Source organism: Rhinolophus sinicus, linkage group LG10 (assembly GCF_036562045.2).
Source record: "Rhinolophus sinicus isolate RSC01 linkage group LG10, ASM3656204v1, whole genome shotgun sequence".
NCBI classification, from domain to species: domain Eukaryota; kingdom Metazoa; phylum Chordata; class Mammalia; order Chiroptera; family Rhinolophidae; genus Rhinolophus; species Rhinolophus sinicus.
The window spans coordinates 59,399,388-59,416,886 of NC_133759.1; the positions used below are offsets into that span (position 1 = coordinate 59,399,388).

Consider the following 17,499-nt stretch of genomic DNA (forward strand, 5'->3'; position numbering starts at 1 on the left):
TCTCCCCCTTTTTATGTTTTGGTTGCCACAAATTGTCCCTGTTGATGGTGGTCGAATAGCCTCCTTTAGTATTTCTTGTAGTGCAGGTCGTGTATTAGAAAATTCCCTCAGCTTCTGTATGTCTGGAAAGGTCTTTATTCCTCCTTCATATCTAAAGGATATCTTTGCTGGATATATTATTCTTGGCTCATAATTTCTCTCTTTCAATAGTTTGAATATTTGGTTCCACTCCCTCCTGGCTTGTAGAGTTTCTGCTGAAAAATCTGATGATAATCTAATGGGCTTTCCTTTGTAGGTTACCGTCTTCTTTTCCCTGGCTGCCTTGAGGATTCTTTCTTTGTTGTTGATTTTAGACAGCTTCAATACAATGTGCCTTGGAGAAGGCCTGTTGGGATTGAGGTAATTAGGTGTTCTATTTGCTTCTTGGATTCGAGGATCCAGTTCTGTCCACAAGTTTGGGAAGTTCTCATCGACAATTTGTTTGAATATATTCTCTGTTCCCTTCTCTCTTTCTTTTCCTTCTGGTATACCCATTATTCTTATATTGCTCTTTTTGATGGAGTCAGAAAGTTCTTGTAGAGTTCTTTCATTTCTTTTAAGTCTCAAGTCTCTTTTTTCTTCCAGCCATGTAATTTCCAGGTTTCTATTTTTGATGTCACTGATTCTTTCCTCCATCTGGTCAACTCTACTACCTAAACTGGCTATTTCATTATTAATTTCTTCTATTGAGTTCTTAATCTCCAGAAATTCTATTTGGTTCTTTTAAAATTTCAATCTCTTTCGTAAAATGCTCATGTTGTTCTTTGATTGTGTTTCTGAGTTCATTAAACTGCCTTTCTGTGTTTTCTTGCATCTCGTTGAGTTTTTTCAGAACTGTAATCTTGAATTCTCTGTCATTTAAGTCACATATTTCCATATCTCTAAGTTCCTTTTCTGGAGACTTTTCACTTTCTTTCTGAGCTGTCTTGTTGCCTTGGTTATTCATGGCAATTACTGATTTATTATTTCTCTTCCTCGACATCTACAGGAGTGGCTTCTGGAAGAGGTTTATAGGAAGAGGTCTTTCTTTTGTTTTCCAGTACTTGTTGGTAGAATGTTTTATTTTCTCTCCAACTGCAGTGTTTTTTCTCTCTCACACGGTAGTGCTATGTTTTCTCTGCACTATTCCAACTTCTCACACAATGGGGGGGGGGGGGGACAGAGACCCAGAAAGCAGTTTCCAGAATCTCGGCCTCACATAGAAAGGTGCTGGCTCAGTTAGTAAATGGCCATCAGCTGTGATTGGATGGCCATCAGCTATGGCTAGTTGGTCATCAGTTGTAACCAGTGAGCCATTGGCCACTAATATAACTGCTGTGGCTATGCTAGCAGAAAATGGGGGCTAGCAAGATGATGGTGGCTGAGCTAACAAGAGCAGATTGCAGAGAGGCGGATGCCGCCAGAGAGAATATAGTGATATGACTTCCCTACTATGGCTCTGTGGGTGTTCCTTTTTGGCCTCACCATATCCTGCATTCTTATGAGGGGAGAGGGAGCAGAGACCCCGCCTGATACCCCGCACGACAGGGGGATTCCCTGGGAGACAGGCTTCTCTTCTGTTAATAGTTCACCTGGGTCACAGGGCGCAGTGTCCCGGTGGGTATGCAGAGAGCTTTTGATGTTCCAAAGCTCTTCCAGCTCCTGATTCAGAGCCCGTATGTTTCAGCAGTTCAGTTCACTCCTGCAGGGATCCTCCCAGATAGGTGGGGCCAGGAGCGGGGTGAGTTGTGAGAGGTGGCCCAGAGCAATGGCGGCGACCACCACCACAGCCGGTCCTGCTTCCACAGCTCCCTCCCCTTTGCCGAAACTAGTTGGACTGTGAATCTGTGTCTGTGGTCCATAGTTCTCAGAACCGCAAATATTCTGTTCTTTTGCTCTGACACTGCTATTGTTCCGCTTCTAGAACTGGGCAGGTGGGGGCGGGGCGAGCTCTGGGAGGGTAGGGAGGGGCCGCTAGTCTTAGTGCCTAAGGCTCCGTTCTCTGCTCAGCAGTGAGGGCTTAAACCACCATTTTCAGCCTTCTTCCCTCAGTCTTTTCTCCGAGGTCTTCACCGTAAGCGTTGGGTTCAGCCGTGTTATATGCTGCCCCCTCAGCCCTGTGGGCCATAAGCGAAGCCCTAGCAGTCCGAGTTCTTCCCTCTCCTGCAGCTGCGGTAGTTCCGGGGAGCAGCGAGTTCGGAGCACTGAGCTAGGTCTGCGTCCTGCGCCTGCATGTCTCCGTCTCCACACTTCTCCCTTCCCTCCTCCCCCCACCCCCTCGCGCGATTCGCCCACCTTTAAGTGAATTCAGTAGTGGGCCTCTTCGTGTTCCCTGTCTGCTTGCAGGGAGTCCTTTGTGGAGTTATTGTTGTTCGATTAGTTGTAAATTCCAGGGGAGCTTTACAGAGGCTAACCTCACACCGCCATTTTGATGATGTCACTCCGATTTTTAATTCTTTCTCTGGATGTGCTGGTACCGTGTAAATGTTGCCTAAGTGGAAAAGAATTATTTTTAATTGTAAGAAATTTGTATTCTAATAGACTCAGACATGTTACTGTCTTTGTTACATATAACTGTTCTTGTAGTGATCTTCTCTATGGAGGCAGTCCCTGTTGTTTATCCTGTTGCCACTTGCAACTGCTGATAATAAAACCTTATATTGTTAATTTCTGAATTTCAATAACTTGTTTACATTATAATTCCACTTATGATGTTACCGTAGGCAGGAAGAATAGGGCTGGGTGCAGGGAAGAGGAGAGCAAAGGAAGGAAGAGGCCAGGTCAACGGTTAAGGAGAAAGTGCCTCTACAATCTGGCCTGAACTGGATTTCAGGGGCTGAAAGAGGTTTCAGGACGCCATCTTGCCACTTTAGGTGAACTTTAGCTGATTATATAGATTATAATGCATTTAGTATGGCAGCCATGAAAAATCTCCACCCCTTGTGTCGCCATGACAGTTCTGAGAGCCAAATATGGACAACCCCCCCCCCCACCTCCCACGGGAAGGAGTGGTCGACAAAGACCCACCTAGGAACACCCAGGTGCCACCCTTAAGTTCTGAATATTCCACCATTTCATTTTTAGTGTAACAAAGTGCCAACGCTCACTTCTCTTCGGGCAGCTGCTCTTCTATAAGCTGGGCTCTCCCCATCTTGAGAGTGTGCTGTCCTTTCTAATAAATCTACTGCTTGTTTGGCTAACTCGGTGCTCCTCAAATTCTTTCTTGCAATGAACCCCAAGCACCTGTTCTCCGGTAACAATGGTATAAACATTTCAGATGAAAGATTTTGATAACCAAAATTGTTTTAAAATGTTACTTGAGTGGTTTAAAGAAACTGGTACATTATTGCGAAGGAATTAAATGATTAGCAATCATGTTCTTAAAATGTTCAATAAGAAAATTGTGTTAATATCATGTTGAATAAAAATATGTATAGAATAATGTAATTGTTGCTGGAGAACAGGTTCTTGGTGTTCATTGCAGGAAAGAATTTCAGGACCCACCAAGTAGGCCAAGTGAACAGTAGATTTGTTAGAAAGGACAGTATGTTCTCAAGATGCAGGCAGGCTTGGAGAAGAACAGCTGCCCAAAGAGAAGTAGGGTCTGGGAATTTATTACACTGAAGATGAGAGGGTGGAATATTCAGGACTTAAGGGTGGTGACCTAGGCATTCCTAGGCGGGTCTTTGTTGACTGCTTCTTCCCGTGGTGTGGGGGGGAGTGTTTTTTGTCCTTATTTGGCTCTCAGAACTGTCATGGCAACACAAGGAGTGGAGATTTTTCTTGGCTGCCATACTAATCTATGATGTATATAATCAGCTAAAGTCACCTAAAGTGGCAAGATGGCGTCCTGAATCCTCTTTCAGCCACCGAAATCCAGTTCTGGCCAGATTGTAGAGGCGCTTTCTCCGTAACTGCTGACCTGGCATTTTCCTTAAAGCTGATCTTGCCTCTCCTCCCTTTTCTTCCCTCTCCCTCAAGACCCTATTTTTCCTTCATACGGTAACATAATTACTGGATGGTTCCAATTTTGTAAGATGTATTAAAAAAACAAACCTGGAAACGATGTCCCTAAGTATTAACCACAGTAGGTGGAAATTTGAGTAGTTTCTATATTCTTATTTTGCATTTTCCTGCAGACTTTGAATAATTTTTACAACAAACATAACATATAAAATCAATTTTTAAAGGAATACAAATTTATTATTTGGTGAGGAGGCAATGCATGAGGGAGAAAGAACACTGGCTTAGGAACTGAATAGATGTGTGTTCAAATTCAATGGACCACTTATTACATATGTAACCTAAACCTCCTTAAGCTTCAGTGTCTTTCATCTGCAAGGGAGATGGGATGAGTGGTTCTCCAAGTCCATGCCTCTTTCAATAAATAAAAAGATGAAGGATTGAAATGACAGTGTTAGAATCATGATGAAAAGATCATAGAGGAATCTGTGAGAAAGCAAGGTCATGAGATGAGACACACAGAGAAAGCAGTCCAAGTGAAGCCTTGATGACGTCCGTGCTCCCCAAACAACCATCAACACAGCCTCACCATCCCTGTTTCCAGACTGCTTCTAGAACTTAGCGACCGTCCTGTTATAAGACGGGAAAGAAGATGCCAGTAAAATATTACACACTGCACGTACTCATTTCAAATGACCATATTCTAATGTTCGCTTCCGTCACCCACAATCTGAAAGAATGAAGGGCTAGAACATTAAAATGACCATTTGTGCTGAGATTGCTGCTGTAGATATTTAGAAGTCTATTTTAGCAGACTTCCCTCCAGTTGGAAAACAAAACAAGCATAACGAGCTTGACTTTGTCTTTTTATCTCTTCCCATTTAAACACAGATATCCTGTTGTGATAACCTTTGACACTTCATACATGGCTGTGGTAAATAACAACTGCCCCATTTCAAATGTCATTCCTGGTTAAACAGTATCATTAATTACTGAACATAAAAGTTGAAGTTTTTGTGAATAGAAGGAAATGTCGTTTGGATTTCTGTGCTTTGTTCGCTAGAGTTCTTGGAGGATTTGGGTGGTTTAAATAGCTAAGACAGAATCATTGAGTCATTGGTCTGTCACTGAGAACTGCCCCTACATTGACAATAAGAACCAGCCAATTTGGGGGCAGTGCTTATATGTTAAGACTTACAGAGCTTCATTGGAAAATTAAGTGCACAATGAAGAAATGAATGAAATCAAGAAATCAACTTCCAAACACTCCCAAGCTACCTAAATTGCTTAGAAAATGCACCTTGAGTTACCTTATTTACTGTACAAATTGCTTCGCCATAAATTTCTGTATTGATCAGGACATTGACTTTGAGCTTTTGCCATCTTTCATCTTTGATAGTGTCATTCTTTGTCAGTATTTCTTAAAGAAGGAAAAGCCTGGGATTATATAATTCAAATTTTGCTGAAAATTGTTTTAATTTTTTTTTATTATCTACTCATTTTTCCCCCCGTACATTTTAATTTCAGAAATTACTTATTTGTATTTCAAATGGATTTTCAATTTACTCCTAACCTTTTGAAACTTAGCTTTAGTAAAATAGAAATAAACATTGTAATTTGCTAGGTGATAGAATTCTACAATTTTAGAATTGGAAGGGGCCGTTTCTGTTTTATCTTTCCCATTAGTAAGGTGATCACTACAGAGTCATTAATGTGGTGATATTTTAAATGGGAACTATTTTTTCTGTTTGATTTATTATGTATTATAAATCTACTATTTTCAAAAATGGTTTAACTTCTATAGATCAGGTCTGGACATCAGTGTAAGTCAAAATGTAAGACTGGAATAAACAAAAGGGATGACTGGATGTTCTTTCTCTCTGGGGAGCACATAATCCTCTAGGAATATTTATCTTTGTCATTGAATAAGCCATTTTACCAGTCTGTTGAGATAAAAGTTAACTTGCAAACTGTTTTACTATAAATTTCTGTATCGACCAGAATACTTTGGAAGTTGATGGGAAACTGCAGTCAAGCAAATAATGCTTGTCTATGGACATGCAAAGAAATCTGTCTTATGGGTGATCAGTTGATTTCCCTTTCCCATTGTCAAAGAAGACAGTTTTTTTCTCCATTTGTAAATTTGTTTCAATCTATCTATGTCTCTGTTCTTTGACTTCTCCTTTGAATGAGCTGTAACATTTCACTATTTTTCATTGATAGTGAGTTAAGTAAAATATTTACCAGGTATTCATTTTTATTTATATGAGAGTCATGATTTTACTTTTTTGAGAAAATTATCCTTTAACCTAAGATATTATGCAAATGACCATTGCATGATAGGAAAACCACTCACCCCTCTCCCCAGGCTTATAGATGAAGACATGGAAGCTCAGAGAAACTCAGCATATTTATGTAATAAATTGCTGAGCTGGATTTGAATCCACATCTGTTTGGGTCCTAAATTGATGTTCTTTCTCTCTCAATACACTGCTTTCTCATTGAATGCCTTCTCAAAAATAAGCAAAACATTTTTCTTTAAAAAATTGTTTTCAGTTTCATGTTCCAGTTAATGCTGATGTTTCAAAGTAATTACTTATTATAAAAAACCAAAAAAAAACAAAAAACAATGCTCCCATAATCTTAAGGTTCATGATAGTGAAATTTGATTTATATAGTTTTTGACTGCAGCCTTGCTTTCCTAACTGTTAGGTTTCTCTATCTGCCTTTGGCTGGGATGTTGTTTTGGCTTTGCATCAAACATCATATTTCTCAAAGCCCTGGTTGGTATCCTTTAAGGTATGCATTAAATTGCATGCAAAGCTACTCCCTTCCAGGACTTGTGCAGCCCTTCTGATGGTGTCAGGAAGAGAGCTGCAGTGAGTCTTTAACATCTCTCTCATACTTGTTACTCTCCTTTTTATACCAAAGAGAGAACATCAAAGCCTCCCCTGAAGGATTGGTATATACTTTTTTGATTTTATTGTGCTGATTTAATGGTTATCTTTTATTTATGGAAAGTAATTCTGTATTGCATTCACATTAGTACCATAAAGCTCCTTTAAAAATAAGTATTAACTAAAAATAGGTTGAGATGAAGAAAAGCATTAATTAAATCATGCAATTATACAGTTATGAGCTAAGAGATGACAAAAATTATGACTCTTATGATTTGGGAAGGAAGAGAGGCTTTGGAGATGAAAATCCAGGAATATTTCAGTCAGACCCAGGGAACACGTATAAGGGTCACTTAACTATAGGAACCTATCTGTCACACTGAGGATATTAATGTCATGCACTGCATAACAACATTTTGGTTAATGAGGAACTGTATACACGACAGTGGTCCCATAAGATTATAATGGAACTGAAAAATAACTATCACCTAGTAACATAGTAGCTGTCATAGTGCAATTCATTCCTCATGTGTTTGTGGTGATGCTGGTGTAAATAAGCAGCCTTGTGTGCTGCCATCGTATGAAGGTACAGCACATACAATTACAGTAGTAGGCGACACCATTTAGGTTTACGTAAGTGGACATTCAGATGTTCACTCAATGGCAAAGTTGCCTAATGATGCCTTTCTCAGAACGTGTCCACATCATTAAGTGGTGCGTGACTGTACTATCTACTTCATAGTCTTTGTGACAAGGAAGTAAAACGATACAGGTAACTATAAGCTTCTGAGGTCACAATGTGTATCTAATGAATCTTCTTATCCCTTGACTTCTAATATGGTCCTTAGCATATAAGACTCAATAAGAGCTCATTTTCTTTTTTTCCTTCTGTGGTGCTACTTGGTATGTTCACATGAACATTTCTTATGGTATTATAAAACAGAGAGTATTGCATATGAACACATAAAACATGCACAAGCATTTGCAATCTTTACTTTTCCCCTGTGATTATCAAAGCTGTATACTGTCAATGTATACAATGTATATATTGACCACACACAGTATATATATTTGAAATTTAAACTACATAATGAAGAAAGAAAAAAAAAATCTCTCAAATCCCACACCTCTGTACACACACATCACACCTCAAAGTCAATCACTCTTTTTAATTTTTTTTAAAATAATTGACAAAGTTTATTATGAAGAACTTTAGTAGGTTTTTAAAAAGATTGTTTTGACATAAGACTACTGAAAGATGACAATCCATGATAGGACATATACAAACAAGGATAACTGAAAATTTAAATACTATCTAAATTAAAAGGCCATAATTCAAATTGCTAATTATGTTCTTTGTGTCTTGTTAGAAGCAGTTGTACAAGCTACCTTCATGAAATTCACCCTACCAACTCATGAAGACAACACAGCCTCACTGAAAACTCAATTATATGATTTACAGTAATCAGTGCTGAGTTTTTTGTGCTTAAGCGTGCACTACCACAGAAAGCATAAAATCCTAATTTCTGGGACTTTTTCTTTCTTTAAAAGGTATCTCAAGCATCTTTTAAAGTGCGAGCTACAAATATGCTGTCTCCTTAAAAGAAGAATCCTTCTAAAGGAAGTATGAGATAGCTATCCAATACTGCCAGGAGAAATTATATAACTAACCCAAGCAAAACCGGCAGTACTCTGCTAACTGTTTGAATGTGGCAGCCTCCTCCTTTGTAGTTGAGTTTTCAGCTGTCATTATACTACCAGCCGAACACATAATCCATTGCATTGGATACAAGACTTTTATCTTTTTTTGGCATTTGCCTGTCAGAAATGACCTGACAGTCACTAGTAGAAGCTTTGTATGCTGTAGCAATAGGTCTCATGGTAGAAATTCTAGGAGTATTTCCAGGTTGGGTTGGTATACCTGAGGTTTTGATTGGTGGTATAAAACTAGAGATGAAGATGATAAAGCACGCCTGTCACTGTTTTCTGTAACACTTTTATCTATATATAGTTTTACACCAATCATGATGGACTCTCCAAAAATCCTCCCATCTTTGCTTAAGGCTTTCCGGGCCTGCAGTTTAGATTGATAAAGAATATGCATCCAATTTCCTGTGTTAGACATCACATGTATTAAGATATTCCCATATTGTACAAATTGTAAGAATATATAGGAAGCAGATACTTGAGGAAACCCGAACATATTTACCCATGTGTCATCGAGGTGGTCTTCAGAAGTCAGAGAATCTCCTTGAGTATAAAAAGGATTCAACTGGGCAGGAGATAACATTGTCTTTTGTGGTCGACCAATGTTTGCTGGACCAAACATAATTTTTCCTGTTCCAGGAGTAGTTGTTGTAACTCCAACAGGAGAACTCTGCATTACTGACATGTTTGGCTATCTTCTTGGAGTTAAAAGTGTTGATCCAAGTCCTGGGCTGGAAATGTCATCATATATACTTCTAACTGGTGGAGCTCCACTTTTATCTTTATAAGCTGGTACAACTGGTTGTGGTGGTGACCCACCTCCGAGTAAAGGTGATCTCATTTCCATTACTTGTACTGAAGGGCCACTGATTGATGGAGGTTGTGGAGTCACTGGAGCTGGCAAATCCCCCATTAGAAATGCAGGTCAGAACTGAGCATTAATCCCTGGCTTTGGAGATATGGGCGAACCCAGCATCATTGGTTCAGATCCCAGTGTGAGTGCCTGGGGTTCCATGGCAAAGGCTGCCATCACGGCAGCAACTACACTTAGAGTGGGACCTTCCCAATTTTCAAAAATGGCAGAAACTCTCCCTGTGGGTAGCCTTTTTAACTATTTTAAATTAAAAATTTCTTTTTAATTTTTCAATTACAATTGACATTCAACATTACATTAGTTTCAGGTGTACAGAATAATATTTAGACATTTATATAACTTACCAAGTGATCCCCCCAATAAGTGGACACCCACCTGGCACCATACATAGTTATTACAATATTATTGACTATGTTCCCTATCTTTAATTTATATCCCCGTGACTATTTCATAATTACCAATTTGTACTTCTTAATCCCTTCACCTTTTTCACCCAGCCCCTCATCAAAGTCAACCACTCTTAACTTGACAAACTTTCAATTTTTTTCTATGGTAGAAAAAAATCTTTATGTACTTGAGATGCAACCATATGTGCAGTTTTGTTATTTTACTTAACATTAGGTCATAGGCTTTTTGACTTGGCATGTAAAGTTATTTCATTCAACATGATTTTAGTGTTCGACCCACACTGGGGCCTTTCTTTCCCATCCATCATGGGATCTACCAATGTCAACCTGTGAACTCTTTGGTAAAAGGTTCCCAAATGACCAATCAGACTATTTCAATTTGGGGAGCATCGCTGTTTTGGGGGCAGGCTAGGGCAAGAGAGAGAGAGGAAGGAAGATGGGTAGGGAAGGAGACATGGAGAAAGGGTTTCACCTTCATAATCTAGATTGGGAGGTCCCGGAAAGGGAAGATGGTTGCTTGAGCAAAGCTTGGAACCCACCCATTAACCTTGCACTCCCTCTGCTGGCCTTGCTGAGCATTTCCACTGGGGATCAGTGTAAACCATGAGTGCACGGAGCTGAGTCCATCAAAAGAACCCTTAGTGGAGAGGAAAGAGAAACAGCCACCCTTATGCAATTTTCCTAATATCAAAGTTTACATCAACAGTGATGGATTGATGAGTGTGCTTATTCAGTTGAAACAAACTAGAATGTGAACCTCCCATCCCTCCCCTGTCCCAGGGGAATGAAATTCTAAAGGTCTCAGCTTTTCTTTTCAAGATTCTTATTTTCCTGCCAGGTCTCTGGTGATCTTGTTGGTTGTTTCTCTTAACTCTATTTTACTGTTGCTTTTCTCTCCTTTTTCACCATTTTTGCCATGCCCTGTCCCTTTGCTGGTGCCATTTGTGAATTAAAAAGTAATGGTAAAACCCTGCCTTTGCCTTGTAAAGAAGAGCTCCTGAGCTCCTCTAATTATGCAGCCTCTTATTTTTCCATTTGTGTTTAATTCAAAGCTATAAAAAGCTTTTCAAAATAGGTATATGCTCAACTTGACAGTTGTGATAAAACAATGCCTCCAATAAAGAGAAAGCAAGACACATTTGCAAATTCCTTTTCCATAATTTATAGTGATTTAGCTCCCCCTCATCAGGAGATAAGAATTTTTTTTGGCAACAATTTTCTTTTAATAGAACCATCTGAAGCAGCAAACATTTCTTTTGCAGTCATTAGTGCTCCTAGCCTACAAAAAAGTTACTGAAGATTGAATTAGGATTTAGAGAGAGGCTGCCTGCATCCATAAATAAATAATGAGGGCCCTGGCCATTTCATTACAGAACTTAAGTAAGCAGTACAGATGGTCAGCTGCTGTGTTACACATGCATAGCGTATTTAAAAGTTGACAGTAGAGGGTCAGAAGCATCAATGTACTCACATTTACTCTACTTGAGTGCTTCTTTTATGTGAAGCACCAAAGCCATGGGTCAGGCACATTATTGCTGGCACTCATGCAGACAGATGAGAAGATAAGGGAATTGTTGAATGATTAGAGGACAAATACTAATTTAACTTAAAGATTTATGGTCCCAAGCTTAACCTAATGAATGTTACCTGCCACAGATCCTTCTCACTGTATTTATTGTAAGTGACAAAAACAAACAAACAAAAAAGCACACATCATTTTCATTGAAGCACACACAAAAATGTAATGTATTATTTTATTGCTTCATGTAACAGAAGTTCAGAGCTTCAGGTAGAGCTGTTTCTAGATGCTGTTGAAAAACAAGTTTCACCTGGGTGAATTTAAAGATCAAATTGGTTTTATTCAATAATCCATGAATTAGGCAGCATTCTGTCTAGCAAATAGAAAAGACCTCCAGGAGCTGTACAAAATAAAAGGCTTTTAGAGGCAGTGGAGGTATGAAAAGGAAGTTTCTTGCAAAGAGTGGATTGTTTCAGGCAAGGTCACCTTCCAATGGGAGACGACAGTGGTCTGTCAGGCAGATGACCTCCTAGTGCTGACCAGGTAATTCCTGATCGACTGGTTACAGGTTACATTCCTGGGAGAGGCTGAAGCTGCAGTTAGCTTAGATATTAAGTCTTGGTTTTGTGACATGTGCTTAGCACAAGCGACTCCATTTTGGGTCCTATTGTCTCTTTTTTAACAATGCTCAGGGATGGTTGTCAGGTCTGCTTTCTTCCATGTTGGCTTTATTTACAGCATGCTGTCACTGTTGGTGTTCCCTGATGCTCCATGCCTCTATATTAATGCATTAAATCCAATGAAAGAGATTCTTTTTCCTAGTCCTTCTAGCAAAAGTGATGACATCTCTTTGACCAGTTTTAGATATATGCATTTTTGGAAACAATCATTATGCCCAGAAGAATGGAATGTGTTGATTGGTCATGTGCCCATTCTGTGAGTCACTGAGAGTGTGTGTGGGGGGGGAGGGTGGGGGGTGGTGAGGGGGTTTGTGGACAGCACCCCCAAAACAACTAGACTAAGACTAATATCTACATGCTATTAGCAGAAGATGGTGAGATGGATGCCGAACAGGGAAGACATGTCTAATCCTTTAGCCAACACAATTTGGAAAGGAGCAGTCACTGGAACCTTCAAATTGATTCATTTAACACACAGGTTGGACCCTACAGTAAACACTGGAAAATGTCCTCAAGTCTGTTTATTCATCTGAGGTTCCAGTTCTAAGTTAAATTTATTAGGATGCTGAACTAGCAAGTGTTCTTCCTGAGTAAAAACCATCATATTAGTACATTTTTTATGCTACTACTCAATGTTTGCCAAATTTTAAGGTTCCCAGTTTCTCAAATGACAGAAGAAAGTCTTACTGTATCACATCCCTCAGTCTATTGAATTAAACAAAATGTGTGGCAGCCAATCTAGGAATTGTGCTGAAAGGGTCAAGTGAATGTAGAAGGCATGGTTGAACTAACTGGTTCCAGACTGCTAAACTCCTGTCACTGCTTTAGAAATGTTTCTTTGAACTTGTGGTTACTCTGGTGGTGCCACAGTCTCTCTGGAATTTCTTACTAGTCAACAGACTATAATACTAAAAGGAACTATTGTTACACTTCAGTATAGAAACAGGACACACACAAACACACAAATGAGTACATATAAAATCACTGAAATCTGAATGAGATAATGGACTGTAATCAGCGTCAATTTCCCGGTTGTGATATTATTCTGTAGTTTTTCAAAATGTTACCATTGGGGTAACTGGGTGAAGGGGACACAGGAGCTCTGTGTATAATTTTTTACAACTGCATATTCATCTAAAATAATCTCAAATATATTATAAAATAGCATAAGACCAACAAGCAAAAAAAAAACCAAAAAAATTAATTATAGAGTTGGCATTATGATGATAACAATGTCTTGTGTCATCTTCATGGAAGTAAATATTTGAAATGTTTTTCCAAATAATGGTTTGAATGTGTTTTTATTCTCACACAGACTCAAAAACTTTGGACTGGAGTTATTGAAGCCCTAGACTAGGTTAAGAATACTCTGGACTTAATTGTGGAAAGAGTTCTGAAACAAGTTCTAAAAGTACATATTCAACAAATATTTACTTTTTTTAAATAAAATTCACATAACATTAAATTGATCATTTTAAAACATAAAATTAACTATTTAAAGTGAACAATTCAGCAGCATTTAGTACATTCGTAATGTTGTGCAACCACCATCTCTGTCCAGTTCCAATCATTTTCATCACCTGAAAATAAAACCGTATACTCATTAAGCAGCTTCTTGCCATTTCCCCCTCCCCACCTCGTTCCCTCTGGCAAGCACCAATCTGTTTCTTATCTCTGTAGATTTACCTATTCTGGATATTAACATAAATGGAATCATACAACACATGACCTTTTATGTCTGGCTTTTATTTATTTATTTTTACTTAGCATAATATTTTGCTAAGGAAAATGTTCATCCATGTTGTAGCATGCATGTGTCATTACTTCATTCCTTTTCATTGCTGAATGATACTGTTGTCCGGATATAGCACATTTTGTTGATCCATTTGTCAAGTTGATGGGACATTTGGTTTGTTTCCATCTTTCGGTTATTGTGACTAAGGTTGCTATAACATTTGTATACAAGTATTTGTTGTTTTCTGTTTTCTTCCTTCCTTCTTTCCCCTCCTTCCCTTTTTTCCTCCTTCCCTCCCTCCCTCCCTCTTTCTTTTAGTGGTGTCCAGACAGGCCTGTGAAGAGAATACCCAGAAAAGGAACCAGAAGAGAGGAAAGCCTAGGAGCCAGGTACTAAGAGAAGGTTGGAAGACAAAGGGCAAGGTGGAGGGCCCTAGCAGCTCCTGGACCCTCTAGACTACAACCAAGGGATGGGTGTGGAGAGGGCTTCCCACCTCAGCCCCCCTACCTCGGCAGCTCCCACCCTGGCCCTATCCATCCCTGGCTCTCCTGCTTCAGGGACACAACACAGACCCTGGTCAACATTTCCTCCCTCCCTCTCCCCACTTCTCCATCTCTTACCTTCACACTTCCATCCCAGGGAAGCCCAAAGCAAAAGTATAGAAGAGCCCAGGGGAGGTGAAGGGACAGGGGCTTCTCTGTCCATCTGTGACGAGCCCCTGGTCACTGAGTTGAGCTTCCCCTGGCACCATCACTGCCCTGGCCAAGCAGCCAGACACTGAGGTCTAGGAGAGCAAGGACCTTCAGTCCTCCTGCCGCACGACATCTCAGCTCCCTCAGCCAGAAGCACAGGGACCACCCAGGGCCTGGAGAGGTAGAGAGGATGTAAATCATGCATTGCACCTCCAGGTTCTCAGGGCCTCCTAAGTCCTGTTAACGTGTTCCCTGGAGCCCTGCCTAGCCTGGGAAAATGAAAGACTTGAGGCGGGCCAGCTCCATGATGCTGAAAAGGGAACATTGCTGGGGCTGTGAGAGCAGAGGGTCATCGGGCTCCAGGGCCAGGGTACAGCCAAGCCATGGGAGGGGTACCAGGGCTGGGGGCACAGTGGGGACAGTGTAGTTGGGGTGATGGCAGGCACGGCAAGTTGGGGAGTCTTTCTGGAGCTTCTGGCAGAGGGGACAGTTATGGAGAAGAATGGGAGGGGCAGGAGGATCTGGGAGAGGCAATGGTGGGGGAGTCAGTGAGGCCAGAAGACTGCCCCAGAGTGAAGGCAGCCCTGCATCAACGTTCAGACAACTGGAGACATTAGCAGAGATGGCAGGCATTGTGGCATGGGAGAAGGTATTCAGGGTTCCATGAGGCACCTGGAGGCCAGTGCAAGGTCCAGGGGGCCAGAAGAGCCGCAAGGATGCAGAAGAGCCCTAAGGACTGGTGTATTTCAGCCATTGATGCCACGGCCAGGGCCACACTGCTCACATATGCCATAGCCCACAGGCAGGGCAGCTCTGCCAGCCACTGGCAGAGGGAGCCCAGGGCCCGCTGCCGAGCTGGCTGCTCCAGCAGCACACACAGGTCTGAGTAGGTGTACCGGCCCCATCGCCATCCCTGCTGCTCAGCCACACAGCTCTCTAGCCAGCTCAGCAACTTAAAGATCTGCCGAGGGTCCGTGTAGAGATGCCCATCCATGACACTCAGGAAGTCACTCCCCAGGGCTTTGAGAGTAGGCACAGCCACACCCCTGCAGCTCCCCATTCATCCTTGAAGACCTTCCTTGCCCCTTCACATAGACTACACATGCTGTGGTAGTCTGGGTTTCGGTGCCAGAGCTGGTAATATGCACCAGAGCTAGTATCACAACACACGAGGAGATGCATGCCTCCCTGGATGCGTGGCTACATTTTCCTTCTGGAATCGGTGAATAGGGCTGGGGGCTGCCTTCAGGAGCAGCTCCACAGCCATGTCTGCCACGAGGCTGAACCGCTGCTCCAGGCTATAGTCAGATTCCCAGTCCCAGCCATAGTCGAGTCTTCTCCTGGTCTGGGCACTCAGCTTCTGATGTCCTGGGAGGAATGAGAAGTCCTGGAAGTCGGTGAGGGAGAAGGCGCCTTCTTTGTCTAGCAGGAGCCAGGCTAAGTCCATCACGTTGCCAGCCAGCACCCTGCGAAGTGGGGAGGGAAGCAAAGAAATTGTGAGTGGCCGAGGAGCCGTCCCTGCCCGCTGGTCCACCTGCCGCAGGCCTCCCCAGCGTGGGCCGCCACCCTCGCCACCCCTCCTCATGTGTTGTATTCTGTTTTCACTTTTAGGGGGAATATACCTAGGAGCGAAATTGCTGGGTCATATGATAGTCCTATGTTTAACTTACCAAATATTTATTGACACCTACAATATTCCCTGCGGTGTCTGAGTGGTGACAACACAAAAGTAGACCAGAGATAAAATCCATGCTCTCCTGGGGCATATACTCTAATAGCAAAGAGACAACAAACAGTAGGCGGGAGTGGTACATAACTCATGGTGCAATGAAAATGCAGGTCTCCTTGGAAGAACATTATTATACAGAATTTTAAGATGGCAATAGCAGAGCATTAAATCACATGGAGAACGCTTCTAAGTAACAAATCCCCGAGAGACTGCATGTCACCCACCCCGAAACCCACCCTGACAATAAGAACAAACATGCTAAGTTCGGCTGCCAAGTACCTGCAAGTCCATGAAATGGGGTAACCTGACAGAACAACTGGGACTGGGGGAGCTGCTTTGGATAGGCGGTTGGGAAAGGGCGCTCAGAGAAGCTCACGTTCAAGCTGAGAGCTGGATGATAAAAAGGAACCAGCTTTATCAAAATCTAGGGGCAGAGTATCCAAAGAGTGAACAGTTTGAGCAAAGCCCCGCCACCCCCACCCCAAACCCCCGCCAGGTATGGTTGAGGAACGAAAACAACAAAACAAAGCCACTGTCTCTAGCACTTGGCTGTCTTTAGCCTGGGTCTAAGCATGATTTCTAACATACTGTCCTTGAAGAAGTCACCCAAGTTTTTACATTTCTAACCAATACACAATTGGGCCTGTTCTTTGGACTGAAGCCAGAGAAGCTGCCCTGGTGACCTCAGGCTGTGGACCCGTGCTTCTCAATGAGCAGGACATGGTACACTGGTGTTCCCAGGTACTTCCCAGATGGCCTCAGACTTTGCTTAATGTGTAAAATGTATCCTACTTCCACTGAGAATACCTAGTATCTCAGGAATGCTAAGCTGAGGAATGACTGGATGTGGTGTGTGGAGAATAGAATTTGACGCTAGTAAATGAGAAGGCGCATACCATGATGTCAACACAATGCCAATGGCTGTCTACTGGGATGTATGGAGAATGTGGGTTTCTGAGTGCACAGTCCTGGAAGTAAAGGAGGTTGAACTGAGGCCAAGAGAATATAGTAATTTTTGTGCACACGCTCGTGCACACCAGACACGGTTAAACTGGAAAAGACACAGCATTGTAATCATTGATGTCTGCTTAGTGTCCTCACCCCTCAGCATACCTTCACGAGCTCTAATATTCATCAAGTGCTGGGATCTGGGAAAATGTGTAACACGAGTCCAGACAATATTTACAAGGACTGTATAAGGTGAAAGAGGCAGCTGTCTGGCTGGCCTAGCAACTCTCTTTGCAACTGGGCAAGGCCCTACCCCAGAAGTAGGGTTTA

At 41.7% G+C, this 17,499-nt stretch overlaps 2 pseudogenes; both read right to left on the reverse strand.

Moving 5' to 3' along the window:
- Positions 1-8,632: 8,632 nt before the first annotated feature.
- On the reverse strand, positions 8,633-9,615 carry LOC109461174 (nucleoporin NUP35; annotated as a pseudogene).
- A 4,505-nt stretch (positions 9,616-14,120) lies between these two features.
- LOC109461177 (protein CNPPD1) lies at positions 14,121-15,948 on the reverse strand (annotated as a pseudogene).
- Positions 15,949-17,499: the final 1,551 nt, after the last annotated feature.